Source organism: Tachypleus tridentatus, chromosome 1 (genome assembly GCF_004210375.1).
Source record: "Tachypleus tridentatus isolate NWPU-2018 chromosome 1, ASM421037v1, whole genome shotgun sequence".
In the NCBI taxonomy this organism is placed as follows: domain Eukaryota; kingdom Metazoa; phylum Arthropoda; class Merostomata; order Xiphosura; family Limulidae; genus Tachypleus; species Tachypleus tridentatus.
In genome coordinates this window covers 107,199,081-107,211,966 of record NC_134825.1, presented here as the reverse complement: position 1 = coordinate 107,211,966, position 12,886 = coordinate 107,199,081, and the positions used below count along the sequence as shown (strand labels likewise).

The 12,886-nt window shown below is 38.5% G+C and overlaps 1 pseudogene; it reads left to right on the top strand.

Annotated features, from left to right (window-relative positions):
* The first annotated feature begins 1,832 nt into the window (after nt 1-1,832).
* LOC143232845 (E3 SUMO-protein ligase KIAA1586 pseudogene) lies at nt 1,833-7,170 on the top strand (annotated as a pseudogene).
* The last annotated feature ends 5,716 nt before the right edge of the window (nt 7,171-12,886 follow it).

Sequence of the window (12,886 nt, the reverse complement as noted above, 5' to 3'; positions counted from 1 at the left end):
GGATGCTATCATCTTGAATGGATCCTCTAATTGTATAGTTTTGGACATGTTATTGTTTTTTATCAACTGTAAACGAAATTGTAGAGTTAGACATGACATAATCCAATACGTATGTCTGTGGTTACTGCTCTCTGGTCTTAAAAGTTGAAACTCTCGATAAGGGCACAGATCAAGGGACCTTGTCCAACGCCATATTTACTACTAGCATTGTGCCACGCCCTGTCTATACCTGACAAGGTCAACTAAATTTTGTTTATTATGTGAAAATATTTATGGCAACTGAAGCAGGTGTTTTAAAAAGAAACAGCACGATAGAATATTCCATGAGACATGGAATATGTCCAGTATAATTCTGCATATGAAAACAAAACGTTGAATTTTACAGTTTATCAGTTATCGGGTCACATTTCTTTATCTCAATCTTTGGAATGTGTATGCGTTTTCAGAAGAAGTGTAAAAAAGGGTTTGTTTTTGAATTTCGCGCAAAGCTACACGAGGACTATCTGCGGTATCCGTCCCTAATTTAGCAGTGTAAAACTAGAGGGAAGGTAGCTAGTTATCACCACCCACCTCCAACTATTGGGCTATTTTTTTTTTGCAAATGAATAGTGGGATTGACAGTGACATTATAACACCTATGAAAGGGCGAGTATGTTTGGTAGAACGAGGACTCAAATCTGCGACCATCGTAGTGCGAATCGAATAACATAATAACCACCTGCTATGCCAAAAATAAATAAGGACTTAGTACTTACTACATGGACTATTGGACTGTTGGACTCTCTACTAGTTAATTTCGTTTGGTTAGTTTTTAACACGTGTTAGCTCTTCAAAAAATATTGAAAGTGAAGTTGGTGTTATCAAGTTTCTTAGAACCACTTACGAAGAAACGCACAACAGAAAGTTTTGTAGAAATCGTTTTATTTACAAAATACAAAATGTACACGTGGAAAAATCATTTCTGAGAGACAGTTGTTTCACAAGCATTATAAATGATCATAACAGCAACTCTTATTACTGCATAATGTGACCTTTTCACGTACTACGTCACGTAAACACGTTGCTTGCTTGTTTCTCAGTCATCTCGAGTGGCAGAGCACGAATAAAATGAAAAGTCCTCCACTGGGACAGCTGTAACTCTACAGAAAAGTCCTCCATTAGGACAGCTCTAAGTCTACAAAAAAGTCCTCCACTAGGACAGCTGTAAGTCTACAGAAAAGTCCTCCACTAGGACAGCTGTAATTATACAAAAAAGTCCTCCACAGGACAGCTGTAAGTCTACAGAAAAGTCCTACACTAGGACAGCTGTAAGTCTACAGAAAAGTTCTCTACTAGGACAGCTGTAAGTCTACAGAAAGGTCCTCCACTAGGACAGCTGTAAGTCTACAGAAAAGTCCTCCACTAAGACAGCTGTAACTCTACAGAAAAGTCCTCCACTAGAACAGCTGTAAGTCTACAGAAAAGTCCTCCACTAGAACAGCTGTAATTCTACAGAAAAGTCCTCCACTGGGACAGCTGTACGTTTACAGAAAAGTCCTCCACTGGGACAGCTGTAAGTTTACAGAAAAGTCCTCCACTAGGACAGCTGTAATTCTACAGAAAAGTCCTCCACTGGGACAGCTGTACGTTTACAGAAAAGTCCTCCACTGGGACAGATGTAAGTCTACAGAAAAGTCCTCCACTGGGACAGATGTAAGTCTACGGATGTGGTTTGGGTATAAGAAAACTACACACACAAAACGAAAGGCATGTTTGATGGCATAAATGGGAAAAAAGTGATGCCTATCCAGTTAGCGATCCCTATCCAGTAATCGATACCTATCCAGTAAGCGATGCCAATCCAATTAGTGATGCCTATCCAGTTAGCGATGCCTATCCAGTAAGCGATGCCTATCCTGTAGTGATTCATACCAGTTAGTGATTCATACCAGTTAGTGATGCCTAACCAGTTAGTGATGCTTATCCAATTAGAGATGCCTATCCAGTTAGTGATGTCTATCCAGTTAGCGATGCCTCTCCAGTAAACGATGCCTATCCAGTTAGTGATGCCTATCAAGTTAGTGATGCCTATCCAGTTAGCGATGCCTATCCAGTAAGCGATGCCTATCCAGTTAGTTGCGAGTTAATGGAAAATGGAATAATTACAATGCACTGTGCCAAATTAAATTAGCTTTACATTAAATGTATTGAGGAGGAGCTGTGTAATAGGCTGTATTGTCTACTCCAGGGATTGAACACCAGGTTTTATCACTATTAGGTCCGTAAACGTATCGCCCACCAGCCTACTTCTTTGATATATGTGTGTTTTTTTTCAGACACATTGCTAGTTTTACTGGTTAAGGTTTAAATCTGTTATCTGAATTTCTTACTCCAAGTTCAAAACGAACAATAAGTTTATTTCACCTAGCTTAGACACATCGTTAGTTTTACTGGTTAAGTTTTAAATAAGTGTTTGAGTTTGTTACACAAAGTTCAAAACGAACAATAACTTAGTTTCATATAACTAGTGTTTACTGTTTCTAACAGCATGAGCTGTGTAACACCAGCTTTGATCGACATATCATTTTAATAATGTCTAACGTAAGAGTTTAATAATTCTAAACTAAGTAAAGACGATAGTCTATTGTTTGGATAAATCAATTACTAGACGAGTAGGTTGTTATATGGAACCGGCTGCAAAGCATTAGCATTGTTATTGTATTTCTGAGTCACGTATCATCATAGAAGTTCTAATTAATATCCCTTAAAAGAAGACTTCACCTTCGAAGGGCTGCCGTAGACTTACCCGTAATGTCATCTACATGTTCTCACTTTGCCTTTGTCTACTGAAAAGTTGCCTGGAACCGTTTCGTACATGGAGAATGTACCTCATTGTTTCGAGTACAGTGAGCATTCTCATGTTGTACGTTTAAAATTAAACTTTGTCTGAACCGCAACATTAGGTGGTCAGACAGTCTATCAGTAAATCGCGTCTAATCTCAGAATAATCACACATTATTGTTTTATACGTTTATACCTAATGGTTTAAACAGCCAATCAGGCTTATCTGACCCGAACTCTAAACTACCAACCACTCATGAAGTGGCTACGTTTAACACAATTGTGGGATTGGCTGTCACCCTTATAATGTACATAAAGAACCAGGGCTGTGTTGTCAGATAGACTAAAGACTCAGGCCGTGTTGTAATTCAAACAGTGTTCTATTCGAACATTAACTAAAGCTAACTTTTCGTATTTAGGTTTCATAGCTCCCTCCCAGTGACTAGAAACCGGGTTTCGATGCCAGTAATGGGCAGAGTACAGATAGCCCATTGTATAGCTATGTGGCTAACTTGAAACAAACAAATCTAGGAATCATAATTTATTATATAGCTATCATTTCTGTTCCTTACCTAATTTTATTGAACTAATAGATATATTCAGTAAGTTTCAAAACCTCATTATATTTAAATAGCTTTTTCTTTTCGTTAATTAGACCTGTTTTTATTTCTTCTTTCTATTATGTATTGAAATAATTCATTATTTAGATAACATGACTACGAATTTCAACTTTATAAAAGTTGTTTTGGTTTTAACAACAAAAGTTGAATATTTTTCTGTGATATTCACAGCGACACCTAGATATTTATAATAAACAAATTTATGAAAACCTGTATAAAAACTATCCATTTTCGCAAAGGTTTTAAAGTAACGATCATAAGCGAAAATATTTAAATCAAAGAAACGTTTCGTGTCGATAAAACAGTAGACAGTTGTCTCCACGACTTTTAAAGTGAAACTTTGCTACGTGACGTATGAAGATTTTATTATAATTTAATAGTTTTTAAATACATGTTGTTGTTTTTCTGAATTTACCACCAGTTAAACGCGTTAAGTATCTTTTCAAGTTTGAAGAACGTGATCTTGCACGAGCATTGAATGGCACGTTTTTGCGTAGATGTTCGTGAGTAAAATTAACAGCTGGAACATTTTAAACAGGACAAGGCAATAAAGATAATAAAGGGTTATGTGCTGCAACTTAACTAAGTTTAGTTGTGAGAAAAGCAGTAGTTATTTCAGTACTAACTGACCAACGTCAAGGCTACAAAATGACGTTAGTGTGTGTGTGTCCAGAACTGTAAAAATAACAATACCACATTACTTTAAAGTAAAACTAACGTCTTTTCACATGAGACTCAAAACGTTCTTAAGTGTGATTCATTATACAGCGTGCATTTCTAAATATTCTGTTTTATCACCATTTGTTTCTCAATGTCCTGTTTAATAACCGTGTGTTTCTAAATTCATTGGCAAAAAGAGTGCCTCTAGAGTTGGCGGTGGGTGGTAATGCTAGCTGCCTTTTCTCTAGTCTTCTACTGATAAATTAGGGTTGGCTAACAAGTGTAGTTTTTTTTTTCGGGGGGGGGGCGAAATTCAAACAAACCAATCTCCTTCCCCCTTCCTACAGCTAAGCTACAACCAACATTTGTTAAATAAATGGTTTATTTGGAAGTTCGGTGTTAAATAAATATATCGCGTTTTTAGTTACAGAAATTTTATGATGACTGAATAATCAACACAGTTAGTAAATTCTGTTTAAAATTACGACTCGGGTTGTGTTCCGTTGCCGTTCGGAGCTGTGGCTTAAATTCCACTATTCGATAAGGGTAGCCCGGTGGTTGGCGGAGGATTGTTTCGCCCTTTAATTTCTCAGTTCAAAATCAGGGATTGCTAGTGCAAATAGAATATATGTAGCTCTGCACCAATAACTAAAACAAGAACATGGACACAAGAAAACAAAGTACATTTTATTCTTCGTAAATTATGTACGTGTGTTTATATCTTTGAGCCAACGGTTCACCATTAGAAATTCATCAGGAGTTAAAAAATTTGAGCACACTTCATTTTGATGACGTAGGGCGTGAATATTTAAAAGTTAATTTATATAAACAAAATTATCCAATATTATCTTCAAACCTTTTTACCGTTAACATTTCAATGTCCGCTTTAGACCCATTTTAAAGAGGCCTTTTAAAAACTGAGCGGAAAACCGTGAAGTGCTTATATCTTATCTTTCTCACCAGCAGAACCTCCGGCGGGCAACCAGAGAAGTTCTATTTAACCACACAGTTTGTTTTCTTGACGTACAAACGCCCCTGGGAATAATTCTTTAACTTGGGCGATCATCGTCTTGCAGTTGGTGTCGTCACCATTTCAAAGAGGCCGCTATTCACAACTCTGAAACTGACAGGCATCACCAGTGGTGGGATTCAGGGGGTTCGCAGGGGTTCGCGCGAACCCGTTCTTAAAAATTTTTGAGCTTAGCGAACCCGTTGATGGCTTCAATTATACCGTCGAATTGTTGATGTCGTGGAAACTGATTGCGTCACACTTCATCACACATTTCGACAAGAAAGATTTAATGAGTAAATCACAGACCGTATTATTGACAAAGTTCGTCAAGTGAATGCAGTCAGTTTCTTAATTGTCCATACGTTGAACCCCATCTCGTAGATGTAGATGACACGGGGTGCGCGAAGTGCTGTCTCCATGAACCACAGGGCATAGTCTTTCCTTTCAGCCTTCACGTCAGGCCGATTTCTGTCGGCTGGGGCGGCTTGCAGTTTCTTCAGAGTGAAAAGCATTCCATGACAAATTTTCCCCAGATGTTGTGGGGTGACAGAAGGCTTATCTGGAAACTGTCTCCGGAGCTCAGCACCACAGATAATAGATAAAGTAGATAGCCACACTTTCATTGTTGAACAGTTTGCACCGTGCCGGATTCGATAATGAATATTTGAAAACTAATTTGATTGCTTTCTGTTCAGATGGGGCAAACGTAATGCTTGGCCGTAATTCTGGAGTGGGCGCTCGATTTAAAAGCAATTTCCCCAATATTATCATTTGGCATTGCCTAAATCATCGATTACAACTTATTTTGGATGATTCTGTCAGAGAAGTAGAACAAGTGAATCACTTCAAAATATTCATGGATAAAATCTACACAATCTTTCACCAATCAAACAAAAACCAAATGGACCTTTTCAAAATTTCAGAAGAACTTGGCCATCAAATTCTGAAGATAGGAAGAGTTTTGGGACCAAGATGGGCTGCTTGCAGTTTGAGATCTGCACTTGCTGTATGGCGTGTTTATCCAGCATTGTACAGATATTTCTCTAGTGACACGAAATTTTCAGGAATGGCTGCGCGTCTTGGCAATTCATATTTCTTTCATGACTTGGCACTGATGATAGATATACTGACAGAAATTTCTTTACTTTCTGATGCCCTTCAAGCTAGATGTTTAACCTTGTCAAGAGCTGAGAAACTGATAAAGAGATCTATTAAGGCTTTTGAAATACTGAAAGAAGGTATTGGAACATTTGAAAAAGAAATCGACGATAGAATTTCTTCTGATGAATTTAAGGATATCCATTTTATCAAAAATAATAGATTTGTTAGACTTCCTCGTAACAATTTACTTGATGTAATAATCGAAAATATGAAAAAAAGGCTGATGGACTGCGATCATTTAATATCCAAGAACAATGACCGGGAAGCTGACAACAAACTTCATGAATTGCTGAACTTGCTGGAACCAAATACTTGGAATATTCAGGAAATTGTTGTCCCATGGAAAGCTGCGGAAGAAAAGTTGAATGGCTTCTGTAAAATATTTCATCACAACATTCCCATTAATGATTTTCGTGATTATGTGGAAAATGTCCTGAAAGATTTTAATAATCCTGTAATTCCTGAGAGTATACAAAAGGCGAAAACCATTATGAATACGATTGCCATCAGTTCTGCAGAGGCAGAAAGAGGGTTTTCAAGAATGAATATTATATACTCAGATAAAAGAAGCCGCCTCACAGTAGAAAATGTCAGAAACCTATTGACGATTAATCTTATTGGCCTTCCTTTCGATTTATGGGATGCTACTCCTTTTGTTAAAACATGGCTTCGCAATAATCACAGTGCAGATGATAATAGAGTGAAACAGAAAAAAACGGACAAATATGATGAGAATCAATTGACTATTTGGAAATTTTTAAAATGAAATAAATAAAAGATTTTAAAGCACTTTTTCCATTATTTTCCTTTTCAAATGATGTATCAGTATAGACTTCCGGAAAAGTAAGAGAACCCGTTATTATTGAGGCCTTCCCTTGAGAGAACCCCTTCTTAAAATTTTTGAATCCTACCACTGGGCATCACTTCTGTTGGCGACGCTGTCACTACAGTAGTCTCTTGTGAAGTTCGCTGAACCCAAAGACTTGAAGCAACTGTCAGGTAAACAACCGAGTTCGGGAGGGTTCTTTATCAAGTTACTCATTCTATAAATTATATTATTAAGTGACTTTCAACTCTGCTACGTCAAATGTTTCTCTTCGGGTTACAATAAAAGTTAAAACCTCCGAACTTTGTCGGGTAATGAATTGAAAGATTAGATTAACTTTATAATGGACCAGTGTTCAAAATATAAATAAATTAAAACCCTTTGTAACGTGTCGTCGGGCTTCTAATAGATTCGGTTTCCACCATAATTCCTTTTCTTATATGTGGGGGTCGTGTCATTTCAATATAATCAATAGACTCTATTTTAATGCTGACCTACTGTTTCTTCGTAAGGACTTGAAAAATTACAACACTAAAATCCGAAGTTCGATTCTCTGCAGTGAATACAGCAGATAGCCCGATAGCTTTGCTAAAAAACAAACAAGTAATCTGGCCCTTCCTAACAGTGCCTTCTATAGGTAGAAACTATGTTAACATTGACCTCTACAGGGAGAAACTATGTTAACAGTGCCCTCTAGAGGGAAAAATTATGTAAACAGTGCCTCAACAAGAAGAACTACTATATAATATATATGGTGTGCTGAGTTTTCTCATACGTAGGATTCCCTTATAAATCATTCCACCATTTAGTGTATAGAACGATAAATCAGTTCGTTAGATTTTAGTTTAGTCTTTCAACAACATCTAGTTATGAAATCATTGTTTGTGTTTTAATGTTTTCAGAGCCACGTAATGTTCTGACTTACAACACTAGAAACCGGGTTTCTATAGTGATTTATATCGTGATGTTCAGAGAAATATAGACTTTGAATTTTCAACAAGAGTAAAACAAAATAACGCATTTAAAAATATGAAATTACAACTTTAAACTCAGAGAACTACAAAGAAAAGATTCGGAACAGCTGTGGCAACACTTCATATTTGAGAGTTACAGCTGTGTCACTCCATCTTTCTCTCTTGGCTCTAGTCATTACTGTATCACTGCTTCTTACTGTCCTGGCTATAGTCAATACTGTGTCACTGCATCTGTCGCTCCTGGCTCAAGTCACATCTATGTCACTCCATCTGTTTCTCCAGGCTCTAGTCATCACTGTATCACTCCATCTTACTCTCCCGGCTATAGTCATTACTGTGTCACCCCATCTGTCTCTCCTGGCTCAAGTCACATCTGTGTCACTTCATCTGTCTCTCCTGGCTATATACATTACTGTATCACTCCATCTGTCTCTACTGGCTCAAGTCACAGCTGTATCACTGCATTTATCTCTCCTGGCTCAAGCTACAGCTGTGTCACTCCATCTATCTCTCCTAGTTGTAGTCATTACTGTACCACTCTATCTGTCTATCCTGGCTCTAGTCACAGCTGTATCACTCCATCAATCTTTCCTGGCTATAGTCACAGCTGTATCACTCCATCTGTATCCCCTGGCTCTAGTCACAGCTGTATCCCTCCATCCGTATCTCCTGGCTCTAGTCACAGCTGTATCCTTCCATCTATATCTCCTGCCTCTAGTCAGAGCTGTATCCTTCCATCTGTATCTCCTAGCTCTAGTCACAGCTGTATCACTCCATCTGTCTCTCCTGGCTCTAGTCACCGCTGTATCACTCCATCTGTCTCTCGTGGCTCTAGTCACAGCTGTATCCTTCCATCTGTATCTCCTGGCTCTAGTCACAGCTGTATCCTTCTATCTGTACCTCCTGGCTCTAGTCACAGCTGTATCCTTTCATCTGTATCTCCTGGCTCTAGTCACAGCTGTATCCTTCCATCTATCTCTCCTGTCTCTAGTCACAGCTGTATCATTCCATCTGTCTCTCCCGGCTCTAGTCACAGCTGTATCACTCCATCTATCTCTCCTCGTTCTAGTCACAGCTGTATCACTCCATCTGTATCTCCTGGCTCTAGTCACAGCTGTATCATTCCATCTGTATTTCCTGGCTCTAGTCACAGCTGTATCACTCCATCTGTCTCTCCTGGCTCTAGTCACAGCTGTATAACTCCATCTGAATCTCCTGCCTCTAGTCACAGCTGTATCACTCCATCTGTCTTTCCTGGCTCTTGTCACAGCTGTATCACTCCATCTGTCTTTCCTCGTTCTAGTCACAGCTGTATCACTCCATCTGTAATACAGAAACAACGTATGGAGTAACACACCGTAACACAGAAACAACTCATGGAGTAACACACCATAACACAGAAACAACATATGGAGTAACACACCGTAATACAGAAACAACGTATGGAGTAACACACCGTAATACAGAAACAACTCATGGAGTAACACACCGTAATACAGAAACAACTCATAAAGTAACACACCGTAATACAGAAACAACTCATGGAGTAACACACCGTAATACAGAAACAACTCATGGAGTAACACACCGTAATACAGAAACAACTCATGAAACAACCCGTAATACAGAAACAACTCATGGAGTAACACACCGTAATACAGAAACAACTCATGGAGTAACACACCGTAATACAGAAACAACTAACGGAGTAACACACCGTAATACAGAAACAACTCATGGAGTAACACACCGTAATACAGAAACAACTCACGGAGTAACACACCGTAATACAGAAACAACTCATGGAGTAACACACCGTAATACAGAAACAACTCATGGAGTAACACAGAAACAACTCATGGAGTAACACACCGTAATGGAGTAACACACCGTAATACAGAAAACAACCGTATGAAACAACAACTCATGGAGTAACACACCGTAATACAGAAAACAACGTAATACATGGAGTAACACACCGTAATACAGAAACAACGTATGGAGTAACACCGTAATACAGAAACAACATGAGTAACAACCGTAATGGAGAAACAACACACACCGTAATACAGAAACAACGTATGGAGTAACACACCGTAATACAGAAACAACTCATGGAGTAACACACCGTAATACAGAAACAACCGTAATACAGAAACAACTCATGGAGTAACACACCGTAATACAGAAACAACTCATGGAGTAACACACCGTAATACAGAAACAACTCATGGAGTAACACACCGTAATACAGAAACAACTCATGGAGTAACACACCGTAATACAGAAACAACTATGGAGTAACACACCGTAATACAGAAACAACTATGGAGTAACACACCGTAATACAGAAACAACAACTCATGGAGTAACACACCGTAATACAGAAACAACTCATGTAACACACCGTAATACAGAAACAACTATGGAGTAACACACCGTAATACAGAAACAACCGTAATGAAACAACTCATGAGTAACACACCGTAATACAGAAACAACTCATGGAGTAACACACCGTAATACAGAAACAACTCATGTAACACACCGTAATACAGAAACAACTCATGGAGTAACACACCGTAATACAGAAACAACTCATGGAGTAACACACCGTAATACAGAAACAACTCATGGAGTAACACACCGTAATACAGAAACAACTCATGGAGTAACACACCGTAATACAGAAACAACTCATGGAGTAACACACCGTAATACAGAAACAACTCATGGAGTAACACACCGTAATACAGAAACAACTCATGAAGTAACACACCGTAATACAGAAACAACTCATGGAGTAACACACCGTAATACAGAAACAACGTATGGAGTAACACACCGTAATACAGAAACAACAACTATGGAGTAACACACCGTAATACAGAAACAACTCATGGAGTAACACACCGTAATACAGAAACAACTAATACACCGTAACAACACACCGTAATACAGAAACAACTCATGGAGTAACACACCGTAATACAGAAACAACTATGGAGTAACACACCGTAATACAGAAACAACTCAAGGAGTAACACACCGTAATACAGAAACAACTCACGGAGTAACACACCGTAATACAGAAACAACTCAAGGAGTAACACACCGTAATACAGAAACAACTCACGGAGTAACACACCGTAATACAGAAACAACTCATGGAGTAACACACCGTATACAGAAACAACTCACGGAGTAACACACCGTAATACAGAAACAACTCATAATACAGAGTAACACACCGTAATACAGAAACAACTCATATGGAGTAACACACCGTAATACAGAAACAACTCATGGAGTAACACACCAGAAACAACTCATGGAGTAACACACCATAATACAGAAACAACGTATGGAGTAACACACCGTAATACAGAAACAACTCATGGAGTAACACACCGTAATACAGAAACAACTCATGGAGTAACACACCGTAATACAGAAACAACTCATGGAGTAACACACCGTAATACAGAAACAACTCATGGAGTAACACACCGTAATACAGAAACAACTCATGGAGTAACACACCGTAATACAGAAACAACTCATGGAGTAACACACCGTAATACAGAAACAACTCATGGAGTAACACACCGTAATACAGAAACAACTCATGGAGTAACACACCGTAATACAGAAACAACTCACGGAGTAACACACCGTAATACAGAAACAACTCATGGAGTAACACACCGTAATACAGAAACAACTCATGGAGTAACACACCGTAATACAGAAACAACTCATGGAGTAACACACCGTAATACAGAAACAACTAATACAGATGGAGTAACACACCGTAATACAGAAACAACTCATGGAGTAACACACCGTAATACGTAATACAGAAACAACTCAACACACCGTAATACAGAAACAACTCATGGAGTAACACACCGTAATACAGAAACAACTCATGGAGTAACACACCGTAATACAGGAACACACCGTAATACAGAAACAACTCAACACACCGTAACACAGAAACAACTCATGGAGTAACACACCGTAATACAGAAACAACTATGGAGTAACACACCGTAATACAGAAACAACTCATGGAGTAACACACCGTAATACAGAAACAACTCATGGAGTAACACACCGTAATACAGAAACAACTCAGTAACACACCGTAGTAAGTAACACACCGTAATACAGAAACAACTCATGGAGTAACACACCGTAATACAGAAACAACTCATGGAGTAACACACCGTAATACAGAAACAACTCATGGAGTAACACACCGTAATACAGAAACAACTCATGGAGTAACACACCGTAATACAGAAACAACTCATGGAGTAACACACCGTAATACAGAAACAACTCATGGAGTAACACACCGTAAGTAACACAGAAACAACTCATGGAGTAACACACCGTAATACAGAAACAACTCATGGAGTAACACACCGTAATACAGAAACAACTCATGGAGTAACAGAAACAACAACTCATGGAGTAACACACCGTAATACAGAAACAACTCAGAAACAACTCATGGAGTAACACACCGTAATACAGAAACAACTCATGGAGTAACACACCGTAATACAGAAACAACTCATGGAGTAACACACCGTAATACAGAAACAACTCATGGAGTAACACACCACCAATAACAGAAACAACTATGGAGTAACACACCGTAATACAGAAACAACTCATGGAGTAACACACCGTAATACAGAAACAACTCATGGAGTAACACACCGTAATACAGAAACAACTCATGGAGTAACACACCGTATGGAGTAACACACCGAAACAGAAACAACTCATGGAGTAACAC